This window comes from Schistocerca serialis, chromosome 3 (assembly GCF_023864345.2).
Source record: "Schistocerca serialis cubense isolate TAMUIC-IGC-003099 chromosome 3, iqSchSeri2.2, whole genome shotgun sequence".
Lineage (NCBI taxonomy): Eukaryota > Metazoa > Arthropoda > Insecta > Orthoptera > Acrididae > Schistocerca > Schistocerca serialis.
In genome coordinates, this window is record NC_064640.1 from 555,540,503 (window position 1) to 555,553,240 (window position 12,738).

Consider the following 12,738-nt stretch of genomic DNA (forward strand, 5'->3'; position numbering starts at 1 on the left):
ATAACATTGTAATGTGTTAAGTCTCAGCTACAGCCTGAACAGTTAAAAATATAAATCTTAAAGGCTTTCAAAAGACTATTTCTATCATATTCATGGCCGTGCCTAGTTTATTTAAGAAAAATTAGTTTATTTCAGTACTAAAATGAAATAATCACTGTCAACCAAGCTTTAACTGGTTACAAAGCCTATACAACATTTGCAGATTTATGCAGGGAGAACAGGAAATCTACCAACGAATTTTCAGAGTTTGTCCAGCGGCGATACATTCTAGTATTTTGATGTAAGATACCTGTGGTCTCCGGTGGCTCGTTACAGAGTATTTGAATGTCGTTTGTTTTCTTACCCCCATTTACCTTTGTATGTCTACTGCACTGAAAGTATGTAAACTGCAGTGCCAATGTCGGCAGTATGCACCGTATGTTTTGTTTTGAGACAATTTTTTTCGATTCACTCACGTACTTGTTTTATTACGGTGTTTTGATAATTTTTACTTTCGGATCATCTAACTACAATTGAATGAAACACAATTTTCGTGCCATACGCGTTTCGCCTTTATTTTCTGCAAGGCATCTTCAGTGGCCTGGAATACATACATATTTTTACTATTTAGTTTACATTTTGGAGCAATGTATGTGTAGGTTATAAACAGTTCTGGTGGTTATTTTTTCTATGACGTAGTAATATTTTAAATTCTACTTATAGGAAGCGTGGGCAATTTTCTACATGCTATGTTTTTGTTCAATTTTTGGCGCTGTTATGCACGTACTTGCTGTTCACAACAGTAGTGACAACATTTCTTTTCGCCCTCAAGCTTCCCTTCAGTATTGCACGGTTCAGTTTCGGGTTTGTTTTATCGACAGTGAAACTCCGCAGTGTGAAGAGTTTTACTGCTGAACAACCGGCCGGTATGCACCTCATGTATGGTTTCACTGAATGCAATGGAAAGCCAGTACAGCGTTGCTATGCTGTTACCACAGCTATGCTAACCACATCACAGCCCTTTTGCAGACTGGGGTTCTTGCAATGCTCTATCTTTTGTGTTTTACGTTTTGGCGATTGCATGTTAAGACTTTTTAATCGTTGTTTTGACAGAAATTAGAGTAAATGGACAAATGAACCGATAAATCCTAATTACAGTATTACATTGTATACTGAATATCACCGAGTATTCACCGCCGTCGGTATTAATATACAGGGTGATTCAAAAAGAATACCACAACTTTAAAAATGTGTATTTAATGAAAGAAACATAATATAACCTTCTGTTATACATCATTACAAAGAGTATTTAAAAAGGTTTTTTTTTCACTCAAAAACAAGTTCAGAGATGTTCAATATGGCCCTCTCCAGACACTCGAGCAATATCAACCCGATACTCCAACTCGTTCCACACTCTCTGTAGCATATCAGGCGTAACAGTTTGGATAGCTGCTGTTATTTCTCGTTTCAAATCATCAATGGTGGCTGGGAGAGGTGGCCGAAACACCATATCCTTAACATACCCCCATAAGAAAAAATCGCAGGGGGTAAGATCAGGGCTTCTTGGAGGCCAGTGATGAAGTGCTCTGTCACAGGCTGCCTGGCGGCCGATCCATCGCCTCGGGTAGTTGACGTTCAGGTAGTTACGGACAGATAAGTGCCAATGTGGTGGCGCTCCATCCTGCTGAAATATGAATTGTTGTGCTTCTTGTTCGAGCTGAGGGAACAGCCAATTCTCTAACATCTGGATGCGTGCTACATTTTCATCACTCGTTCTCGGCCGTCCAGAACTTTTCCCTTTGCACAAACACCCATTCTCTGTAAACTGTTTATACCAACGTTTAATACACCACCTATCAGGAGGTTTAACACCATACTTCGTTCGAAATGCACGCTGAACAACTGTCGTCGATTCACTTCTGCCATACTCAATAACACAAAAAGCTTTGTGTTGAGCTGTCGCCATCTTAGCATCAACTGACGCTGACGCCTAGTCAACAGCGCCTCAAGCGAACAAATGTACAACTAAATGAAACTTTATAGCTCCCTTAATTCGCCGACAGATAGTGCTTAGCTCTGCCTTTTGTCGTTGCAGAGTTTTAAATTCCTAAAGTTGTGGTATTCTTTTTGAATCACCCTGTATATACAGAGACCGAACAACAACATGGCAGCTCTGGAAGAATGACTGGGAAACTATCGGTGTCTTATGTGAGGCTCCCAGCAAAAGCTGATCATGGGAGGGTTAGTGTGATTAATTCGCTATGTTCGATTGGTTGACCCCACTGGGTGTGTGGACAACGGCGCTAGCTCACCTGCGGCCGCATCTCAGGAGTGGCGCGTGATGGTGATGGTATGGATTTCCTGGAACTCTGGGTCTACAAATTTAAAATGCTGTCTCCAGCAATCGAGGACCCACTCGCATAGAAGTATGTGATGATAGCACTAGTCATGGATGTAGAATACCGCAACAGACGCTTCTTGAAGAACGTATCTTCTTCTACTCTGACGTTCCCAGTGGTTAAGATTAGGAACTGTCTGTAAACCATCTGCTGTAGTGGAGGTTTAGATGATTAACATATGTAGTGTCATGGTTTAAGAGCTTTTCATGTTTTCCCTTTTCATTTAATATTTTATAAATTTGCTCTTTCCTTTACAATTAACTTTACTAATTACTGAAAATGCTTAAATTACAAACCCTGAAGTGAATGTAAATAACAATTGTATACAATTTTCTGCCACTACGTGAAAACACGGCTCACATTGGACTCCAGGTGGCGAGCCAAAGGAGACCATGGGTCAATTATACCACAATACGCGGAAAATTTTCCTGAACAGCTTCCGAAATTTTGTCGATGAAGTTTCGGTTCACCCAGCATATTGTTAGCCATGAACCTTGTGATGGTCCATTTAGGGGGACGTTAATCGGAGCTTTAACAATTCTTGGGTTAAAGGTCAAGCGTGGAAACCTGTCAGAACAAGCGGGGAAACCTGTCGTAGACAGGGGCCACACATCGGCCGGAGGGAAAAAAACGTCTCCGTGGCTAACGAAACACGACAAAAGAGTTGTGTATTGTGCAGCGAAATGGTGAAGCCGGAAGGCAGAGTTATGTAAGCGTTCAAGTGTAACAGACTAGTGATAGCCGGACACAGCAAAGTAGTTCCATCCAAGGTATGTTTGCTACGAAGCCTCTGCGATCCGGAGTATTTATGGCACCTTAGCGCCTCCGTGAACTCCAAGACTACTTACGCACGCCGGAAGGATGTGGGTTCTTAACTGCCAAGTGTTGCTTCCCTTTTGTAAAGAATTATTTGCGGTTCCACTTAGGAGGACGTCGCACAACAGTGGGAGGCGGCACGGAAGCCGATTGATCAATGCGAGCTTGGTTTTGTGGATCTTGGTAAGATAATAAATCGGTAGAGTAAGAAGGCGAAAAGTGTATTCGGATACGGGAGCACGGGGGTAGCGCGAGCAGTTGGTGTTCATGTGCATGATTACTCTGCAAATCGCAGTTAAGTGCCTGGCAGAGGGTTCCTCGAAGCTCTTTCACACTATCTTTCTAGCTTTTCACCCTCCAGCAGCGCACAGGAAAAACGAACACTTAAATCTTTCCGTACGAGCTCTGATTTCTCTTATTTTATTACGATGATCATTTCTCCCTTATGTAAGTGAGAGTCAACAAAATATTTTCGCATTTGGAGCAGAAAGTTGGTTATTGAAATTTAGTTCAAGGATCTCACCGCAACGAAAAACGCCTTCGTTTTAACGATTGCCATCCCAACTCGCGTATCGTATCCGTGATACTGCCTCCTCTATTTCGTGATAACACAAAACGAACTGCCCGTCTTTGGACTTCTTCGATATCCTCCATCAGTCCTATCTGGTAAGGATGTTATACTGCGTAGCAATACTCTAGCAGAGGAAGGACAAGCGTGATGTAGGCAGTAAAACGCAGTCTTTGATTTACCTTTTTTTTACAAAATGATCTATGTGATCGTTCCATTTACGAAGTTTGTAATTGTAATTCCTAGGTACTTAGTTGAACTGACAGTATTTAGATTTGTTTGATTTATCCTGTAACCGAAATTTAACGGACTCCTTTTAATACTCATGTGGATTACTTCACACTTCTCATTATTGAGGGTCAATTGCCACTTTTCGCACCATGCACATCTCATGTCTGAATCATTTTGCATTTAGTTTTGACCTTCTAATGACCTTAATAGACCGTAAATTACATCATCTGCAAAAAAATCTGAGAGGGCTGCTCATATTGTCTCTTAAGCCGTTTATACAGATTAAGGACAGCAGAGGGCTTATATCACAGCCTTGGCGAATGCCAGATATCACTTCAGTTTCACTCGATGACATTCCGTCAGTTGCTACGAACTGTGATCTTTCTGAAAGGAAATCATGAATCCAGTCCCACAACTGAGACGATACTCCATAGACACACAATTTTATCAGAAGCCGCTTGTGAGGAACGGTATTTTTTGTAAATCTAGAAACATGGAATCTATAATGAGATCGCCTGTCGGTAGCACTAACAACTTCGTGAGAATAAAGAGCTAGTTGTGTTGCACAAGAACGACAATTTCTGATTCCATGGTGACTGTGTGCCAACGGATCGTTTTCCTCGATGCAGTTCATAATGTTCGAACAAAGTATATGCCCTGGATCGACGTCAGTGATACGGGTCTGTAATTCAGCGGATTAATACTACTTTTTTTCTTGAGTATTGGAGTACCTGTGCAACTTTCCAGTCCTTAGTAACGGACCTTTGTCGAGCGAGCCGTTGTGTATGATTGCACGAAGCTATGATATCAGCATGCTATGAAGTGAATGCAACTGGTATACAAGTTGGATCGGAGAACTTTCCTTTATTAAGTGATTTAAGCTGCTCTGCTAGACCAAGGATATCTCCTAAGTTTCTTATCTTGGCAGCAGATCTTTATTGGAATTCTGGAACACTTACTTCGTCTTCTATGGTGAAGGCATTTCGGAACATTGTATTTAGTAACTCCGCTTTAGTGGCACTATTATCGATAACATTGCCATCGTTATCGCACATTGGAGTACTGATTCGCCCTTGCGCTTTTGTACTTCACATACGACCAGAATCTGTTTGTATTTTCTGCAAGATTTCAAGACAGAGTTTCTTTGTGGAAACTATTAAAAGCATCTCACATTGAAACTCGCGCTAAATTTCGAGCTTTTGCAAAAATTCCCCAATCTCGGGAATTTGACATCCTTTGAAATCTGACACACTTTTTTCCTTGCTTCTGCAAGAATGTTCTGATCTGTTTTGTGTACCGTGGAGGATTAGTAGTTTATTTGTAATAAATCTCTCCACTGCTGTCAACACAGTTTCTTTGAATGTGAGTCACATCTGGTCTACATTTTGAGAGTTAGTTCGGAAGGAATGGGGGCTGTCTCTTAGGACGGCGTCAAACAAATTTTCATCTTTTTTTTTTAATAGATATATGTTGACTTTATTTTTGGTGGGTTTGGATGTTGCAGTATTAAGACTTGCTACAACGACCTTGTGGTCAACTAATCCCTGTATCCGTCATAATGCGCCCTGTTTGGTCGGGGTTATTTGTTGCTAAGTTCAAAAATGGCTCTAAGCACTATGGGACTTAACATCTGAGGTTATCAGCCCCCGAGACTTAGAACTTCTTAAACCTAACTAACCTAAGGACTTCACACACATCCATGCCCGAAGCAGGATTCGAACCTGCTACCTTAGCAGCAGCGCAGTTCCGGACTGAAGAGCCTAGAACCGCTCGGCCACAGCGGCCGGCTGTCGCTAAGTGCTCGAGTATGTTTTCGTAACTATTTACGCTTCGAGTGGACTCCTAAACGAATTGTTCAAAATATTTACCGGAGAACGCGCTTAGTACGATTTCGGACGATGTTTTATTCTTTAAACATGTATTTTGGCCAACATATCGAGCGTAGAATGAAATACCAGGAACTGTAATTTTATCAGTGGGGCACCTATTTGAAATAAGACTCAATGCGGATGCCGAGTGCGGACTGCAGCGAGAGACGGTAAAGAGTAAGCAGCTCAGAGGAAGGGATTGGGAGTCCTAACTGGAGCAGCAGAAATCGTCGAGACGCAGTGTTCGCAGGTAAACTGCAGAAGGGAACTCGCTGTAGTTTATCTACGGGTGGGAGGAAGGAATTCTGCACGAGAGGAAACTGGAGGACACGTAGTTTTCTATTACACTGACTAACATCCAGGTTACTGTCGGAGTTTCAAAGGGTGTCACATTTCAAAGTGTCTGAAAGTATGGCAACAGATTACTGCAGTTAATTAAAGCAGCTTCCTTCTTAATAGTAAAGGAGGAATAGTGAAGGAGGGATCCTTACGTGTGTTTACGTAACTCGTGCTGTCGCTGTTTTTCCAGTATGTGCAGTAATCTTTGTACGTCGCAAATGAACAGTAGCGGTTTTCGTCTAGTTTTATTCATTATGTGAAGCCATGAGGATGGCGTTGATATCCTTGAAGTTCGTCGATTCTATGGACCGATGCTGGGTGTTAGAGACAGTCGGAGAGTCCTGATGATTCGAATTTAGAAATTACACAGGGGTGAGCCTTTCATAGTGAGGTTCGCTACCCAATACATTGGTAGGTGGTGTTGGAGGCAGCTGAAGGTTAATATCTTTATTTAGGTGTCTAAATAAAAGGGTGATATGTCAAAAGCTTTCCCTGATGTCTTTAGAACAACTTTATTTTATGGTAAGTAACACGATGTACATGATTATATTACATATTCCAGGAACGTTATTGTATATAGGGCGTACCAGAAATGATGCTACAAACTACAAAATGAGGGGTTGTAGAGCTGAAGATAATAACCCGTACCAGAAATGATGCTACAAACTACAAAATGAGGGGTTGTAGAGCTGAAGATAATAACCCGTGTCCAGAAATGTCATCGAACGATGCTACAGAATGTCGAAGTTATAGCCACCAGCTTCTGGTATAAGGCCACCCCTACGGCAGCAAACTTGGCTTTGTACGTGACGGACCATAGGCGAAACGTCTCGCAATGTTGTTTGTCATTCAGTGATAGCGACTGATTGCCACGATCGTCAGTGGAGAAGATGAAGCTAGCTGCTGCATAGAAAGGCCTTGTTTTCTATGAATGCCTCAGTGGATGATGGCCTCGGACACGGGTTTCCATCCTAAGTTTATTTCTCTCCTGGGACCTTCTACATTCTCCAATGTTTTTCAGTACACAGGAGACACGCATGTATGTCCGAAGGAACATTGCATCGCTCTTATTAATAAAACACACACTGTAATATCGTATTTTCATTATTCTCGCGCTCTCTTCGCGCAAACTATTAGTCCTGCAGAAAAAAAGTATAGCATCTTTTTTGTAGCAAATTCATTGTAGTTTAATTTTATACTGTGACACATTTTGGCAGCATGGTACGGTTTTCGATTTATTCGAGAAAAACGTGCAAATATGATATTAAACGTGTTCCATCTCGGAAACAATTCGGAATAGGCTATATGTCCATATGAAGTTTATTGTTCACAATCACTAATACTATCACCCCTCAAAGCACTTACCTTTCCACTCGACTCTCCCTGTATGTGCAAAACGAGTTACAAACGTAACACATCTAAGGCGCATACTTTACTACTGCTCAAGTGTGTGGGACGCATATTAGTTGGGAATAACGGGGACATAGAGTGTTTAGCAGGATACATGGTGCGAAAGGTCACAGGCTGGTTTGACTGGCACTGAGTGAGCTGGGTGCTCAGACTCAGCATTTCCGAGATTTCCCTAAATGACCTAAGATGACTTTCAGGATGGTTCCTTTGAAGCGATACAGCTTATTTCCTTCCGCAACCTTCCCAAATCCGAACTTACACTCCGTCTATAATGATCACCTCGTTGACAGCACATCAGAACCCTAATCTTCTTTTGTCTGACTGTCAAAAGAATGTAACAGAAATGAGGAAATGTCTTAACTTGCAAACACTACAAAAAAAACGGTGTCCATCTCACAAGAATCTTGTTAGAAAACGTCAAGAATCGTCTTTGAGGTCAGAAAAAGCGAATATTCTTCAGGCCCATGCTTCTGAGATCGCACAAATAAAAGCTCCCACAGACGCGTACACTCAGTCGGGTCGACGTGGACACGTTATGGATGGCAGAAAGGAGCTGCCTTGTTCGGTCGTGCCCATGAACACACCGTGAGTGAAGTTCCCCGATTTGTTGGTCTTTCATCCCAGATTGTTCAACGTGCCGACAGAGAATGGTGTACCAGTCACAATCATGTGAATGAAATAATCGTATGGCACTGATGGCAGCGAGTCCCCACATGGGGAAATTCGGTCGCCGAGTTGCAAATCTTTTCAGTTGACGCCACAATGGGTGACTTGCGTGTAGATGACGCTGAACTGATGATGGAGACGGCATAACACCCAGTGCCCGAGCGGAGGAAATCTCCGACCCGGCCGGCTATCGAACTTGGGACCGCAGCATGGCAGTGAGACGCGCCGACCACTCGGCTAAGGGGGCAGACAGCATCCTTTTAACACGACGTAAGAACATTAGTCGTAAAAAAGATCCTAACCGGCAGGAACCGGAGACGAGTGTCACACCTAGTCAGTGGTAATCGGTTTCAAACCCGACAGCAATTGCATTTTCCAGTAAATCAACCACTTTCTGACAACACATGGCGAAGAGAACTGCATACAATGGAAATTAGGAGTTTGGTATGTCGCAAACTGTCATTGCTCACAGCCGCACATACATGGTCCAATCACATTAATGTGACCACCTGTCAAAAGCCAGAATAACCACCTCTCGCAGCGCGGATGTTCAGAGAGAGAGTCAGTGATGTTCTGGAAGGTACTGAACGGGTGTAGAGCCATGCTGACTCCAGAGCCGTGGCCAGCTGCGCTAGGTTTCACGGTTGAAGATATATGGCCCCAAAAGCCCGATCGAAGTGATCCCACAGATTCTCGGTTAGGTTTAAGTTCGGCGGACTTGGTTTCCAGGGGAGTGAAGTAAACTCATTCCAGTGTCTTCAAACCACGCACGTATTCTGCGAGCAGTGTGACACAGTACATTGTCCAGTTGGTAGATGTCATCGTGCTGAGAAAAAACAAACTGCATGTAGGGATGGTTATGGTCCCCAAGCATAGATGCATACTTGTGTTGACCCATTGTGCCTTCCAGAATGACGAGATCACCCAGTAAATACCATGAGAACATTCCCTAGACCATAATGCCTGGACCCTTTGGGCTGTTGTTGCAGGACCACACATGCCAACGACGCATGTCATCTATGGTCCACAGAACACCACAGTTGCCTCGGAGCCTGTTTTGGATAGCCCCATTTTGCTATGCATGGTATACTTTAACCACAGCGATGTGCGAACAGTTTAAGAACTTTTACTAGAAGCGTCTAGAATTTTGTTTGTTTTCAAATAATGCAAGGAGTAGTGTGCACAAACGGCCAAAAGATCCATCTAACCCGTAGTAAGTAAAGAAAAGTGCAAACTTATTCACGGTCTGCAGAGTCTGAAGTAAATTAGGTGAAGAGCGACAGAATGAAATACGTCGGCCTGCGATGGGAACGTAGGACCAAGGAATTAGAAGAACTCTCCTGGGAGTCAGAATTTCGGAAAAATTGGTGTTTTATGCAGATGCTAAACTTGATGGGTGGCCTGGGAGGAGCTAAATGGCAGAAGTTGAGAGGAAGGGAAATTTTGTGGGAATTTGTTCACTTCCCAGAGCAGGCATTGGTCGGCGCTGGGAAGCGACGCATAATTAACGCGGCTTGCGCTGCAATTGGCGTAAGTGATTTTCTGGAGGGGAAACCGAGGCGAAGAGCGGACTGGCAGAAGTCTCCGTAGAGGTTTTTCGTCCCCAGCTTGCCTGGAGTGCGGACGTGGCGTTCTTTACTCAGCTTGCCTGAGAGAGAGTGAGCATTTTAGTGAGTAGTTTAGGACTTAGAAAGTTTCCGTTGAGCTATGTACTGAGCAAGATAGCTAGGAGTGAATAGACGAGCGCAGCATTGCAGCACCACGAGACCGGCCGACGTCCGCACAACGACGCCGCCCTGCCACGCTGAATTTGGTGATATTGCGCCCGCTCCGGCTTTAGTTAGGCCACTGATTAATTTGTTGGATCACGTCAGCAAAGTTTCCACTAGGGTTTCATGGCCCATGTATTGTAGAATTCTTCTCGCACTTCGCATTACGACTGGGTCAGTCCATAGGAATTAATTTAGATTTATCGCACTTTACTCCACGTAAACGCAATTTATACCCACTGCCTGTTAGGAGAGTCGTGTAATGTGATGAGTGAAGGTCGTGAGTTAAAATAAATTTGTGCTAATCGACTGCATCTGTTTTCGATCAAGTAGTTGAAATCCCAAGTCACTTTCTTAATTTTATGTTCAACATTTGCATCTGGTGTTCAATAGCTGAATATAACATCAATGTGCATCCCTTTTTAATTAAAAGGGATGAATTCTGAATCAATTAATGTCAACACTGCCACTTCAGTTCAATCAGGAGTCACAGGGCCTTATTACTTTCTTTGCGTTATCCGATATTGCGGCAGTTTTGCACTCTCTGTTGATCTGTTAGTCAATTAGCTGGGGTGAACACACGCCAAAACCAGATAAGTGACGGGTGGGGTGTTACAACTGTGAATTCAACTAAATACTTAGGGATTACAATTTATGAATAACTTAAATTGGAACGATCACACAGATAATATTGTGGGGAAAACTAACCAAAGACTACGTTTTATTGGCAGTAAGAAGATGCAACAGGTCCACTAGAGACTGCCTGCACTACGCTTGGCCGTCCTCTGCTTGAGCATTGCAGTGTGGTATGGGATCCTTACCAGACAACATTGACGGAGGACGTGGAAAAAGTTCAAAGAAGGGCAGCTCATTTCGTTTTATCGCGAAATAGAGGAGACAGTACCTTGGATATGAACACGAGCCGGGACGCCAATAACTAAAACAAAGGCATTTCTCGTTACGGCAAGATCTTTTCGCGAAATCACAATCACCAGCTTTCTCCTCCACATGCGAAAGTGTTTTTTTGTCGCCCATCTACGTAGGAAGAAATGAGCATCATAATAAAACAAGAGAAATCAGAAGTCACACAGGGAAAAAAAATTAAGTGTTCGTTATTCATCCTACGTTCGAGAGTGAAACGGTAGAGTAACAGCGTGAGGGTGGTTCGATGGACCGTCTGCCAGGCACTTCATTGTGAATTGCGGAGTAGTCATTTAGATACAGATTTTTGTGGAAGGTGTGGTTTAGGACGTATATTTTGGGGTTGTTTTTCTTATATTGGGCTCATTCATTCAGGTTACCGCCAACATGAACTTGAGTGTTTGTCCAAACGAGGTGGCTACGTGTTGCTCTTTCTTCAATATCTTTGTGATGAGTATGCTGTGGGCACACCCAAGATTCTGCAGCATCTAATCAGCAATCAGTAGTTTCATCTGGAAATGGTATACATGAAGGAACTTATCGACTCTTTTCCTCGCCGAATTGAGGCCGTTATCAAGACTAGAGGCAATGTTACAAGGTATTAGCGTGACCTCTCTTGGAGGTGACAGATTTTTTGACCGATGTGCTTTTTTACACAAGTAGGTATCACTAGCATGTGATAGTGATTTCGAGCAACAAAGGCAGCAATGAACGTATCTACTCCATAAGCCTACGACAAAGTACGGAGTTTGTGAATTCGGCATTATTAGTAAATTACCGTGTAGCATGCAATGAAATGTTCATGCAGTGAAATGTGCGGTGAATATAAGGACCGATCAAAAAGTTCCTCTTTGAGGGAGTTGCTGCAGCGTACATGCACTGTAGCGTGACTCTGACGTAGGTATACAGTAGACTCGCCGACATATAGGCAAGAGAGTCCTGTGGCATTCGTGTCTTCCCGACGTGCGTGCAGTAAATGCGGAAACGTGATCTATGGTGACGTTATTGCCAAATGCGTACAAAGAGGACCAACGTACAGTTACTCTTTTCTTGGCTGCCGAAGGTCAGCGGTAGATATCCAACGGAGAGTGAAGATTGTGAATGGGGCAGAGTCCATGTCGGAAACCAGCCTTGTGGAATGGTGCGTCAACTTCCGCGCTGGTCGATCTACGAGGCCAGCCTCATCCATTATTCGCAACAATGATGCGATTAGGGCTGACCGCCTCATAACCTTTCGTGCTCTAGCAAAGGATCTCATCAACTTCGGTAGCAGGCAACACATTATCCGGCAGGCTACCTTTGGCCTGCTGCCTTTGGATACCCCAAGCGTTGAATGCCGAACAAAGAGCAAACCGGATGACTGTTTGCCTGAAGCACCTCATGCGTTTCAGTGCTGAAGGCAATAAGTTCCTTGAGGGCACTGTGGCAGACAACGAAAGCTGGTGCCACCACTGGGCACCGGAGTCGAAAGCGTCGACGATGCAGTGACGTCATCCAGCGTTGCCTCGTCACAAGAATTTAAGGAGCCAGCCATCTACCGAAAACGTGATGCTCACCCTATTCTTTGATTACCGCGGCACATTGCTTATTGATTTCAGCCAGCCTGTTGTCTCCATCACTGGGGAACGCTGGAGAAATTATGGCGTGCAACTAAGGCGAGACGTCCGAGATAACTGCGACGAGGGGTGCTGTGCTTCATGATAACGCACGTCCCCCACATCACAAATGTCGTAACACAGAAGTAACCTCAACTAAAGTGACAAGCACTCGAG

The 12,738-nt window shown here is 43.5% G+C and overlaps 1 protein-coding gene across 5 annotated transcripts in view; it reads left to right on the forward strand.

The window, feature by feature from the left end:
- Window positions 1-12,738, forward strand: part of LOC126470450 (1-acyl-sn-glycerol-3-phosphate acyltransferase alpha) — a 694,917-nt gene that overhangs the window by 481,259 nt on the left and 200,920 nt on the right. The gene's annotated exons all lie outside the window — the stretch shown is intronic.